Raw genomic sequence first — 13,817 nt, 5'->3', positions numbered from 1 at the left:
ATCGTGATGCAATTAATCACATAAAGCAAAACAAAACATGATCAGGCTTTATTTAAAAGATCACAAAATCAAGGCATAATCACATAAACACTTGATTAGAAAGGCATACTTAAATCAAACACATACTTAGTCTAATTGTACCCTTCTTATTCTACCCTTTCCTCACTTAGAAAAAAAATAAAAAAAAATTCAAATTTAATTTAAATAAATAACTTCAAATATTCACGAAATTATTAAAAATTAAAATCAAAAATTTAGAATAATTAATCGAATAATTTAATTAATTAATTCGATCATTTTCAAAAATAATTAAAAGAAATAAATAATTAATTAATTCGGAATTACGAATTTTTTTTTTTTTTTTGAAAATTCCGAAATTATTTCGGAATAAAAATAATTAATTCAAAAAAAAAAATCGGGTATTAAAACGATTTTCAAATTCTTGAAATAATTTGTATTTGGCTTTTCAAAGTTTTGAGTACTCAAAATAACATTTTGACTTTAGGAAAATAGTTTTCGAAAATCCTAAAGTTCCGCAATCATAGTTTAAGGATTTACCACTTTGCACTATTAATTAATGCAAAGCAGCTCTCAAACTAGAGCTCTGCAAATACCACTTTGTAACACCCTAATAATTCCTTGCTTTTTATAAAACATTTTCCAACTTAAAACACAGGAATTACCAAGATATTACCGCCACCGTGATAACGGCTAAGGCTATTTACCAGAATTACGCGGCGGAATTAACTAACTTTCAAAATGTAATAAATAAATAATTAATGGTCATTTGACAAGTTGGAACCGTTGAGGCCTAAATCCAAAGGTAATAAACCATTTGAAATCCATTAACTGAAAATAGTAGTCATGACTTTAAATAAAAAATAGAGTTTGTAAATTACGTAAGAATAAACTCTCAACTCGAATCCCATGATAACTTCTCCCGCAAGTTATCTCTACAAACATGCTTTATTAAAAATCTACTCCCCAACAACGCAAATGCAATTGATGGATCATCATAGGGTCATTAAGGCAAAGGCCATGACCAAAGACATGAAGCACGAAGTCAGCAAAAGCTGAGTATGAACAACCTAGAATAACATTCTATCCTAACATGCTTCACTCGACGAATTAAATAATCCACATGCAAAAGCCATATAATAAACAATTAAACATGGAGACAAGACTCGACACATGACACGACTCTTGACTCACAGATTAATAAAAAGATAGCTTCGAACGGGTAAAGTAAAGTATCCTCAAAAGGAAATAAGAGGGTGATGGGAGCCCACCATACACCAAATAATAATAAGTCGGACTCCTACCGACAGTCGGATCCTACCGACGGAATTCCAATGCACAACGGCCTAAAAAGAAAGAATGAAACAACGTCTTGTATCACTCCAGGAGTACAAGTTTTTCGGCAAGACTCCCCCCATTGTTCATACTCAAGGTATATATGTTCCAAGAGTTTTGAAGCTCTTTTGGGTTACACTTTACGTTAATTAATATATTATGTTCAAGGCGACTCGCAAGACTCTACTCAAGAAATAATATACAAACACTTGAACAATTACATAATTCAACAATTCAACGATGACTCTTCAATATTTTACTTCTTTAGGACTTGTGATCAAACATAGACTCAAGTGAAATTACTCCCATTGTTCCTTCTCAAAAACACTGTTTGAGATAACCCGACATTGCCTATTAACAAGCGGGATATGCCCTTAGCACGAATTGTCCTTAATTCAATTCACATAGACTCTTCAACATATTCTACCCCTTGGTAGAATATATATTGCTCACTGGCAATATTCAACTGGCTCAATGATTATGCTAGACATCCTGTACTATAGCATAATAATAATAACGACTTGCATGAGCACTACTCATACATGCAAACCAACTTGAACAACATGCTTGACATAATTCAACGATTATAAAAGTCCATACATGATAGTTCAATAGAATCTATAAAGCATATTTCAATTCATAACATGCTCGTTCACATAGATTCAACAATAATAACAACATGCTCGTTCTCAACATTAAACATGAATTCATAATAACATATTCATTCCCAATCATCAAACATGAATTCATAACAACATATAAGTTCACATGATTCTCATTCTATACACTTCACAAAGTCCTCAAGGGATAGGTGGTCACCCTAGTCTTGTACGTACCTGGAATACCTAAGTACGGGGGCCACTGTGCGAATCACGACTCACTAGAAATCAACTCCTATAAACAAAACAAGAGAACTAAATTATTATCCATGTTTACTAAATTTCCAGCAACTATTTAAGATTCTAAAACTCTTAGTTTAATTGGAAATCATTCATTAATTGGTAATTTAATAGTCTCAAATAGTCAACTCAAGTCCTAACATAAAACCATTGACTTTTTAGCTTTAAAACCCTTAAAAACCAACTTTTTAAAGCTTATAAACAATCTGAAAATTTAAGTCGATTCCCATAATTTAAATTGTTATTATATGTGAATCAATCGCTCAATCAATTTGAAACCAAAACCCTAACAATAGTTTAATCCGAAAACATGTTTTGACTTCAAAAATCCACACTTTATAAACTTATTAAATCTGAAAATTATAAAATCAATCATCAAAACCAATCTCTTTAATAAAAACATAATACTAACCCAATACGGTGTTCATAACCGTTTTAATTAATTTAAACAACTCAAATATTTAAACTAATCACAATAATTATAAATCAATTTAAAACTGAAAATTAATATTTTTGAAAACATAAATTGATTAAACAATTGATCAACACACACACACACACACACAACGATTTATTAATCGTGTGTGTGTGTGCCGACCACGTACAACAACAACCAACAACAATAGTAGCAGCGCACGCAACGCACGAGCAAGGGCGCGCGCGCGCGCGAGGGACAGGGGCAGGCGAGACGAGGCGCTGGGAACAGGCGGGTGATGAGCGGCATTTATGTCGCTCTTAGCTTAGGATTTTATGTTAGTTTTTATACTTTTTTATAGTTTTTGTATCTTTTTGTGTGAATTTTATAAGTTTCGTTCCATCTTATGCTTTATAGGTGATTATGATGAAAAGTGATGGAAAACAAGTAGAATCAAGCCAAAATAGGGCTGGTGCGATAGAGTGATGGTTTGTGCGCCCGAACAGAGGAGTGCAAATGAGTACAAGGTATATCCAGTTCTGTGCGATCGAACGTGCTTTGTTGTTCGGTCGCACATGATTGATTTTTTGAGTCAGAATGTCTCTAATTTGGGATGCGATCGCAGAGCCTACTATTCGATAGCACAGGTTTTGTGCGACCGAACGTGCTTTGTTGTTCGGTCGCACAGGTTAGGTTTTTAGAGGAAGCATGTCCCTAATTTGGGATGCGACCGCACAAGGTCATCAAATCGACCGCACAAGAGTTGTGCGCCCTCACAAGGCTTTTTGTTCGAGCGAATCATGCTGCAGAGGAATTGTGAGCCAAAGAAACTCCATTCGACCGAACAGGGTTCTTCGTTCGGTCGCACATGACGAAGGAAATGTTCTTCGCTGCCTTCGCTCGCACAGGACCCAGTATGTGCTCGAATGACTCTTTTACGTTCGGTCGCACAAAAGGTCTGTGCGACCGAATGGTTGCGCGGGCTGCTCTTATTCGAATTTTGGCTTCTATTTGGGGAAACTTATAAATAGATTTTTCGATTATTTTGTTAAGGGTAGAATTTTAGTTGATAATTTTAGATTCTCAAAGTGAGTTTTTCAGCATTTTCTAGAGAGAGGAACTCTCCTCCATTGAAGCATCAATTTGTAATTCTCTAAACTCTTCTTCTAATTTTGTGCAATTCATTTCAATTTCTTAATTCTTGCTTTTGTTGTGATTGTTGATTGTTCTATAATTCCTTCAATTCTTGAATTCTTCTTGATTTTACTTTAGTTACTTTGATCTTTAATTCTCTTGTTAACTGTTCAATTGATTGTTCTAGTCTTTGATTCTCTCTTCCTAATCCTTCAATTTCATGCTTGCTAGTGTAGAAATTAATGGATTTCATGATTTCTAGAATGGCTAGTGAGTAGATTTAGGTTAGGGAAAGGGGAGAATCTAGGGGACTAATTAGGGGAATTTGATGATTTAATTGATTAATGATTGATGTGATTAAATTGATTTAGTGCGAGGATTTTCCATGATCAATTGAGTAGTAGTTGCAAATGCCACTAGTGGAAAAAACCCCTGTTGAGGGGGGCATTTCGGGCTTGTTGAGGCGAACATGGCCCGCTTCGACAGAGGGGGCTTCAACAGGTCAGAGATCTGTTGAGGCGGGCCAAGCCCGCCTCAAAAAGATATCTGTTGAGGCGGGCATTTGAAAGCCCCCCTCAACAGATAAGCCTGTTGAGGCGGGCATTTAAAAGCCCCCCTCAACAGACAAGCCTGTTAAGGCGCACATTTATAAAGCCCCCCTCAACAGACAAGCCTTTTGAGGCGAACATTAAATTGCCCCCCTCAACAGACAAGCCTGTTGAGGCAAACATTGTGTTGCCCGCCCCAACTAGCAGTCTTAATCAACAGCACGTAAGCTGGGCTACCACCACTAATATTCTGCTTGAATTTTCTTTGTTAGGTAATAGAAGATCTATAATACTCATAAAATAAACAATTGTAAACAATAAATACTTCATTCACATTAATATTGAAATAATATTGTTCAATGTAATTTTACAATATAAATTCACACAAAAATAATTTTTGAATCTACAAAATTAGCTGCTACACAAGGGAGTGACAACACTTCAGCAGCAACATTTTTTGTCTACTACTGTCAAACTCTTGGGAGGAAATATTGTATGCGGGAATGCCTTGTTGCGACCAAAAGCAGAAAGCAGAATTCCTCCCTGTTAAGGCAACAAAAACAAGACATTGAATCATATGCAAAATTACTCTAACGACATTATATTTAGACATTTATCATCTAGTTTTATTGAATCATATGCAAAATTGACAACTGCAGAACAAATCACAAGCTAAACATCAAAGTCAGAAATCTCAGAATGGAATAATAGTTCAGGTTCATTCATATGCTAAGTTGCCAACCAGGGTTTACACTTTCCAAAATGATTAAACCCTTAAAGCAAGCAAAGTTTAAGTTTATTATAATCAGGAATCATTTCTAGAGTATTAATACGCCGGCTAAAGCAAGCTAAGCATCTTTTAGTGCACCAAGAGTAATCACAATTATTACTCATAACACCCCTAATATGATAAAGTTTTGAGTCTTGCTTCCTGATTCTGAATGATTGGTGATTTACCTTAACCATTTTGAAGTCAGTCTAGGAACCATTTTGAAGAATCTTACAATCTCTTAAGTATTATTTTTCTAATGACTAATAGACACATACTTAGCATAGGTTGAAGTCATTACAAGTAAACCCATCATTACGCGTTCATAATTAGTTAAGTTCGTGCTTTCTACTTTTCTCAAGTTCCCCTGCACTGTCTGCAGTATGCAGTACTGCCTAATCCTATGATTGAAAACTAATTATCATGCGTAAAGTAGTCTAAGGAAGAAAATTCAAAGCTCATGTTTCCTATTTTTTATGGGAAAAGCACTACCTAAGTCTTTGACGATTAAAAGAATTTTCAGGTACATACATTAGCCGTCACTTAAACAAAAGAAAAAGATTCTTCAATCTTCATTATGCAGGCACTTAGGTCATGAATCATAAACATGAAAAACCATTACATAATAGATATAACATAAAGTAAATTTTTAAAATTTATATGCCTTGTGTTGTCTTATTCAGACTCGAGCACTGATGTGATATACGGGTACATGTCCAATTACCCGACCCAAAACCAGATATAGGTCTTGTGCAATACCATATTAATCTATTAAGATATGTAGTTGTCACACTACTAATTAAAATTACATGCATTATCAATGTGACCATTACATTAATTGATAATATGATATTGATCCATATGAATCAGGGTGCCCTGTATTTACAAAGGTCAAAAGTTGGGTATCAGGGTGGAAAAGTACAGCAAATATCCAAACTATTTGGCAATCACAGTCATCTACCAAGGTGGTCAAACCACTCTCTTAGGAGGTGAAGTAGCCTCGGTAAGTGAACAAGCTAGCTAGCGTTGTATTTCCTCTATTTCTTATTAGTTATTAGTAAACATTGATTTAGCTTGCATAATTTAAGTTTGTGTTGTACTGTTTCTGGCTATATTTTTCATTATCTCTGAGTAACTGGGCGTCCCTGAGCCGAAACTACAGGGTAATATTGGAACACAAACAATGCTCCAAGCGGGAATCTAAGGTTCAGAATTATTATTAACTCCGCTAAGATGCACGCTACTTCTATACCAGTGAATATGTCATGCCTTCCATTTGGAAGCCTGGTTATTAAACCCAACAGAATGCAAATTTATTTAAATTTTCATCACACTCGGACGATTGCAATGAATTTACTTCAACTAGTGTCACGAAGTCATCTGTTTGGCATTGGAACAAGAAAAGATACCAAGTAGAGTGTTTGGAATCAAAACTAAATTTTCAACAGTTTAAAGGCATACCTTCACTACTGCTGAATATATGATCACTTTGTAGCTCGTGTAGTGATGTTGTGCTAGTGGTGCTTCCACAAAGTACAATAGAGAGTGTGAAAAAATCAGGGGAAACATATCCAACAACAAGAGGTCTTTCAGGTTCCTTTGGGTTGTCCAATGATGTAAACTATGGATACAACCTCGTGAACCACTGACCCCCAGTCTCTGTAGAAGCATAGCTCAACTGAGACGAAGCAGAACTGAAAGCTAAATCCTACTTATGATAATTCCCTAACCTGTCAGGTACCTAGTACAATAAAGGAGTGCCACGTCAGTATTAAACTAATCATTTTTACTTCAACAATACAGAAGCTATGAGTTAGATCACTTCACCGCAAAAAGGTAACAGAATGTCCAGAAGCATACAACAAGAATATTTCAAATTCCTATCTGTAAAAAATATATTCTTAATTTCTTCCATTAATATTCTAAGAGAATCATACTCACTCTCAAAAGGATACACAACAAAAAATAAGCTAGATCGAAAGGCACCACAATAATATCACCAACTACAATTCAATTATGGCTTTCGAATCCAAATTCAACGAACCAAGAGAAACAAAGCCTCAGCATAATACACGCTTCAGTACAGTAGAACGAAGGTATATTCGATCTAAATGAATACGGAACAGAAACAAAATCACAATGAAAAGCTAAGACTTTGCGCTCAATAGAATGTCCCAATCCATTGGATGAACTATATCTCTCACCAGAAAAGGCCCCAATTTTGGGTTCCAAAAGTTACTTTCAACATCCAACTACCATAATTAAAATAAAGATCCATTGAAATAAACCAATGCTGTTAATTGCCAACACATTAAGTTATAATATTAGTAAGACTATTAATTATTACTAGCTCTATTCCTTTCTGTTCTTGACACTCACTATTTGCACGAACTCTAATACGATATTTAACCCGTTGATATGTCCAATTTCATGTGATAACAAATTATAAAAAGTTAATATTTTGAAGAAAAAGAAAATGAGACCGATCTAACAAGATCCAACATGATAATGTTTTGAAATATAACCCGATTAATCAATTATAAATATGGTGGCATAACTCGCGGGTGGGAAGAATAACAAATGAGGAAGGAGATAAGAAGTTATTTGAACTGGAATCCAAAAACAATTTCTGGAGATATAAACAAGATAAGCAAATTCATATTATTGAGCAACTTAAAATAAAATCCAGAGATACCACATCCTTCCCTTCGTGTAAAATTCATATTATTGAGCAACTTAATATAAAATCCTTAAAAAGGGGTAAAAATTAAAGAATTTAATATGCAAAAGAAGAAGAAATTACCATAATTTAAAGGATGGCGAATAGCTGAATAGGGGTGGGCATAAGAGCTCGAGGAAGGAGAGGGTCAAGGCTAAGATCTTCGAAGTTATGGTTGTCTTCACCGTCTAATTCAATTTCTTCTAAAAGAAAACCTGCTAAGATTCAAAATTATAAGATAAGATATCTAATTAAAGTAAAAAATAAATTGGAAAAACGAACAAATTCGAGCAATAAGAACACAGATCTAACATCAAAAAAAAAATCTATCACTGAGTAAATGATTTGAAGAAAATAAAATAAAGTATCTAAAAACAAAAATAAAGAACAAAACTAAGAATGCGAAATCAAGAGGATAAAAGAGTGAAAAAAACAAATCTAAATTTTGAACAACCTAATAATCTCGACAAAGAAACTCAATCCAACTATCCAAGTGCAATGAGGAAACTGAATCTGTTGAACAACAAGCAAACGCTTCGCACTACAATTCCCAACCCAAGAAAACTAAAAACTCAACCCTAATGATACCAATTACTAATTATTAAAGTTAAAATCAAAATCAAAATAGAAATTAAACACTAACCAACCAGTGTTGGCGACGCGATCGTTGCAAAGCTCAAGAAATGGGGTAATGTTATCCCACCCCAATCCATCGTTCACCGATAAAGAGTGCAATCAGTATTTGAAGAAAAAGAAATTAAAATTAATGGCGATTGAGAAGAGATAAAGGAAAGTCGGACAAAACATGGAGGAGGGAGAGGGAGGGAGCAGGAAGCACAGCGAGATAATTTAGAAACCCTACCTGCAATTGTATTCGAAGAAATATGGGCAGGCATGTTGAAGCGAACAACAAAAGGCCCGCCCTTACAGCCATGTATCTATTGAGGCTCGCATGCGGAAGCCCGCCCCTACAGTTGCTGTTGATCCGAACTTTAAAAAAGCCCGTCCAATTCTATCACCAAATAGTTTGACCCGCGTTGACTAAGTGTTGTTGAGGCGTAATATTATATGCCCGCCCCAACAAAGGGGCTTCAACATGTGTTTTTTCTACTAGTGTGCTAGTTGATTGAGTTAGATTGGAATGTATGATTTAGGTTTGGCAAGACATTGTGAGCCTAGTTCATGCAAGTGAATGATAGCACCTATTATATGCTATCTAATCTAGCTTAGGACTATGCGAAAGCTTTTCTATAGGCTAGGTTGCTTCGCGTGCTCTATCCGAGAGGTGGCGAGTACGTCATTAGTTTTCATTCCCCTATGTGCTATTTCATTGCATCATTCATGATTACTATATGGTAGTTCATTTCCCCCGATTTCCCTAGACTATCCCCAACTCCCTAACGTTTAGCTTCCTTGATTCAATCTAGTTTAATTGTTAGGTTAGCATCTTATTGATAATTCAAATCAAACTCTTGTTCGAATTAGCTTGACATTTAAACTCAAGAACCATCGTTTCTTTGGGACGATCCCTTTACTTGCCACTATAGTTCATATAGTTGGTTAGTCTAGTGGTTTTATAAATTTTGTTTGATTTAGGCGTTGATCTTTCAACGACGGAAAAATGCCTTATCAAAATGGCGCCGTTGCCGGGGAACGGTTGTTTTTTTTGAATTTAAGTTGAGACTAGTTCATCATTAGAAAATACAAAAACATTGCAATTTAGCTTAGCTTTATTTTTCCTTGGCATTGCTCACGGTTTTTCTTGAGTTTGTATGCTTGTTAGGGGACGTGCTCGTCAAAGGACCCTCCATCCTCTTGACCTCGAATTGGAGAGGACACTTAGGAGACTAAGGCGTGTACGGTCTAGCTCATCAAGCAATAACAGATTCGCATTGTTGAGTGTTGGTGAGGAACAACAAGAAAGTGAGCAAGTTTTTGAGAACATGGCGCTCCCGGTTAAGAACTTAGGAATACCGGGAGCATTCGAAGCTACATGTGGTATTCAAGCCCCAACAACGGGTGCCAATAACGGGTTCCTTGATCAATTTGGTCCAAAGCTACCCCTTTTGTGGGAAGAGTAATGAATCACCTCACGAACATCTCAAACAATTCGAGCACTATTGTGACACAATCAAGCACAATGGTGTCACATCGGATTACGTGAGGTTGACATTGTTTCGATTCTCTCTACTTGGGCGAGCAAGTGATTGGCTTGACAAGGAGGTCAAGCCCAACTCACTTCGCACTTGGACCAAAGTGACGAGTGCATTCTTAAACAAGTTCTATTCGCATGGGAAGACGGCGGAGTGTCGCCACAAGATTCAATCCTTTGAGCAAAAGCGAGATGAGTCACTCTTCGAAGCTTGGGATCGTTTTAAGGAGTACCAAACGGAATTCCCTCACCATGGGATCCCTAAATGGTTGTTGCTTCAAACATTCTATTTGGGGTTGAGTCCAAGTTCGAAGACAAGTCTTGATGCAGGCGCGGGAGGCCCCATCATGAATAAAACTGAGGATCAAATAGAGGAAATCATTGAGGATGTAGTTCAAAACTACCAATCTTTGCATGTAGGCACAAGGAATTATGATGGGAAAGGTAGGAGTGAAGATGGTAAGGGTTCGGTGTACGCCATAGAGCAAGCACGGATGATAGAGAAGCTTACCTTGCGATTGGAGAAGCTCGAAAACACACCAAACCAACCGCCATCACCGTCTATAATCCTTCCTCCCTCGGCCACTCTTCTCTCTAAGGGGAAGGGCGAGGTTAGTTCTTATGGCTCAATGCCTCCGGCACCTCCTTTTGCGAAAATTTCCAAGACTTTAGTCACTCCCCCGATGCATGCCCCTTAGTTCATAACTTGTCATTTGTTGATTATGGCCCTTCGTATGAAGGCGATTTTGATGTAGAGTATGCTAATGCCGTAAATGAGAGGTCTAGGAATGATAACCCTAACAATCCAAATTTTGCTAGGCAACCTAGAGGCCCCATGTATGGTTCCCACCAAGGCTATGGCCAAGGAAGTGGGTATGATAGCCAAAATCGAGGTGGCTATAGAGCACAAGGCTATCAAAGCCAAGCGCCCTGTGGTCAATCTCAAGGTTTGGGCAATCAAGGCCAATACAACCAAGGGAGTTATAATCCCAACCATCAAGGTGGAGGGGGTTATAACTACTCTTATGGTCAATTTAGGGGTGCTTCAAGTGGGGGTTATCCTTTGAACTCGGGAGGTCCTTATGGTGCATCTCAATTGCCACCTCCCGGATTCAATGGACCGAGGACCTTTGGAAACCAATATCAAGCAAACCTTAGTGGTTATGGCGTTGCACCTCCACCACTCCCACCTCTCAAGTCTAATCTTGAGGCTCTCATGGAGTCGTTTGTGGGGGCGCAAGCCAAGAAGAATGTCGAGTTTGAGGGTGGATTCAAGCAATCTAACACTCACTTGAAGATGATTGAGACCCAACTAGCTCAACTTGCAAATACCGTTAAGGAACATCATGCGCATGCTAGTCTCCCACCCTAAAGTCATGCTCCAAAGCAAATGAATGCCATAGTGACAAGGAGTGGGAGGATTTTAGATGATGTTCCAAGAGCTAATAAGGTTTCTAAGCCCAATGGGAAGGATCAAAAGGGAGTCATTGAGCCTAGTGACAATGATGTGGTAGAAGAGGAGCCTCCCATTAATGATGAAGGTGAAACTCCTATACTAAAGGAGGCAACTCTCCTACCTCTCCCCACTCCTAAACTTCCCTATCCCCAAAGATTCATAAGGCACAAGTTGGATGTGCAATTCTCAAAATTCCTTGATGTTCTTCGAAATTTGCACATCACTCTCCCCTTTACGGAAGCATTGAAACAAATTCCTACCTACTCAAGGTTTCTCAAGGAAATCTTGAGTGGGAACCGGGATTGCGACGTAAAGGAGACGGTGAACCTCACCGAGAATTGTAGTGCTATCATTCTCAACCAAATGCCACCCAAACTCAAAGACCTGGGTAGTTTTTCTATCCCTTTTGCTATTAAGGATCTTGAAATAAGCAATGCCTTGTGTGATTTGGGTGCTAGCGTTAGTCTAATGCCTTATTCGGTGTTCGCCAAGCTTGAAGTTGGTGATCTTGTCCCAACTAACATCACCTTGCAACTTGCCGACCGTTCGGTCAAGTACCCTATTGGCAAGGTTGAGGATGTACCCTTGAGGGTTGGTGGATTAGTGATCCCCGTCAATTTTGTAGTCCTAGACATAGATAAGGACGTGCGTGTCCCTATTATTCTAGGCCGCCCATTCTTGGCTACAGCGGGGGCAATTATTGATGTCAAGCAAGGGAACATTACTTTGAAAGTTGGGAAGGATAGTTTGTTTTTTGACTTGAATAAAGCCATGCGTTATCCTAGTTCCACTAATGAGAAATGTTTCTTGGTTGACTCTTTTGATCCCATTGTGAATGACATGCATGAGCACTTGCTCACCACTAATGATCCACTTGAGCTTGTTCTTTTGAATAGACATAGCTTAGGTACTTTAGGGATCGAAGTGGCTAACTACGAGAAGCTCTTGGATGCACCACCACCTTGCGCTCAACCCGAGCAATGCATGCTTGTGTTGGATGGGAAAGAAGCTTTGGATGAAGCCCGAATTGGTAAGGAAGCTCCCAAGGTAGAGCTAAAACCTCTACCTTTGAGCTTGAGGTACGCATTTCTCGGACCAAACGCTTCTTACCCCGTGATTATCAATTCCTCTTTAGATGACGAGCAAGTGCTCAAGCTCACTCATGTCTTGAAACGTCATCAAAGGGCTTTGGGATACACTATTGGTGATTTGAAAGGTGTTAGCCCAACCCTTTGCATGCATCATATAGAGCTTGAGGAAAATGCCGTCCCACATCGTGAGAGGCAAAGAAAACTTAATCCACCTATGGGAGAGGTGGTTAAGAAGGAAATAATGAAGCTTTTGGCGGCCGGGATTATCTATCCTATTTCTAATAGTCGATGGGTATCCCCGGTCCATGTGGTTCCCAAAAAGGGTGGGATGACGGTAGTCAAGAATTCACATGGAGAGCTCATTTCCACCCGGACGGTAACCGGGTGGCGCATGTGTATTGACTATCGCCAACTCAATCTTTCCACTAAGAAGGACCACTTTCCTCTACCATTTATTGATCAAATGCTTGAACGTCTAACCAAACACAAGTATTTTAGCTTTCTTGATGGTTATTCCGGGTTCTTTCAAATCCCCATAAACCCAGAAGACCAAGAGAAAACTACATTTACTTGCCCTTATGGGACTTTTGCCTATAGGAGGATGCCATTTGGGCTTTGCAATTCCCCCGGGATGTTCCAAAGGTGTATGATGAGTATTTTTGGTGATATGCTCGAAGAAGAAATGGAGGTGTTCATGGATGACTTTTCGGTGGGAGGATCCACCTATGATGAATGCCTCATCAATCTTGGGAAGTGCCTTGCGAGGTGTGAGAAAGTCAACTTGGTGCTCAATTGGGAAAAATGCCACTTCATGGTGGAGGAAGGAATTTTTCTAGGGCACAAGGTCTCTCACCATGGGATCGAGGTAGATAGAGCGAAAATCGAAGTCATAGAGAAGTTGCCTCCCCCGGTGAATGTTAAGGGGATCCGGTCCTTTCTTGGGCATGCCGGATTCTATAGGCGATTCATTAAAGACTTTCCTCAATTGCTCGACCTCTCACTAACCTCCTCCAAAAGGAGTGTGACTTTCACTTTGATTCCGCATGTCTCAAGGCCTTTAACACAATCAAGAGTGCCCTTATTTCTACTCCCATAGTTCAAGCTCCGGATTGGTCTCTACCTTTCGAGTTGATGTGCGACGCAAGTGACTTCTCGGTTGGGGGAGTTCTTGGTCAACAAAAGGACAAAAAGCTCCATGTGATCTATTATATGTCAAAGACTCTTAATCAAGCTCAAGCCAACTACACCACGACCAAGAAAGAATTTCTCGCCATTTTGCAT

General features: G+C 38.3%; 1 pseudogene; it reads right to left on the bottom strand.

Annotated features, from left to right (window-relative positions):
• Window positions 1-10,147: 10,147 nt before the first annotated feature.
• LOC130466564 (uncharacterized) lies at window positions 10,148-10,248 on the bottom strand (annotated as a pseudogene).
• Between the last annotated feature and the right edge of the window lie 3,569 nt (window positions 10,249-13,817).

Source organism: Spinacia oleracea, chromosome 1, assembly GCF_020520425.1.
Source record: "Spinacia oleracea cultivar Varoflay chromosome 1, BTI_SOV_V1, whole genome shotgun sequence".
Lineage (NCBI taxonomy): Eukaryota > Viridiplantae > Streptophyta > Magnoliopsida > Caryophyllales > Amaranthaceae > Spinacia > Spinacia oleracea.
Note: the sequence above shows the minus strand (reverse complement) of the source record. Positions and strands in the feature narration are given on the sequence as shown.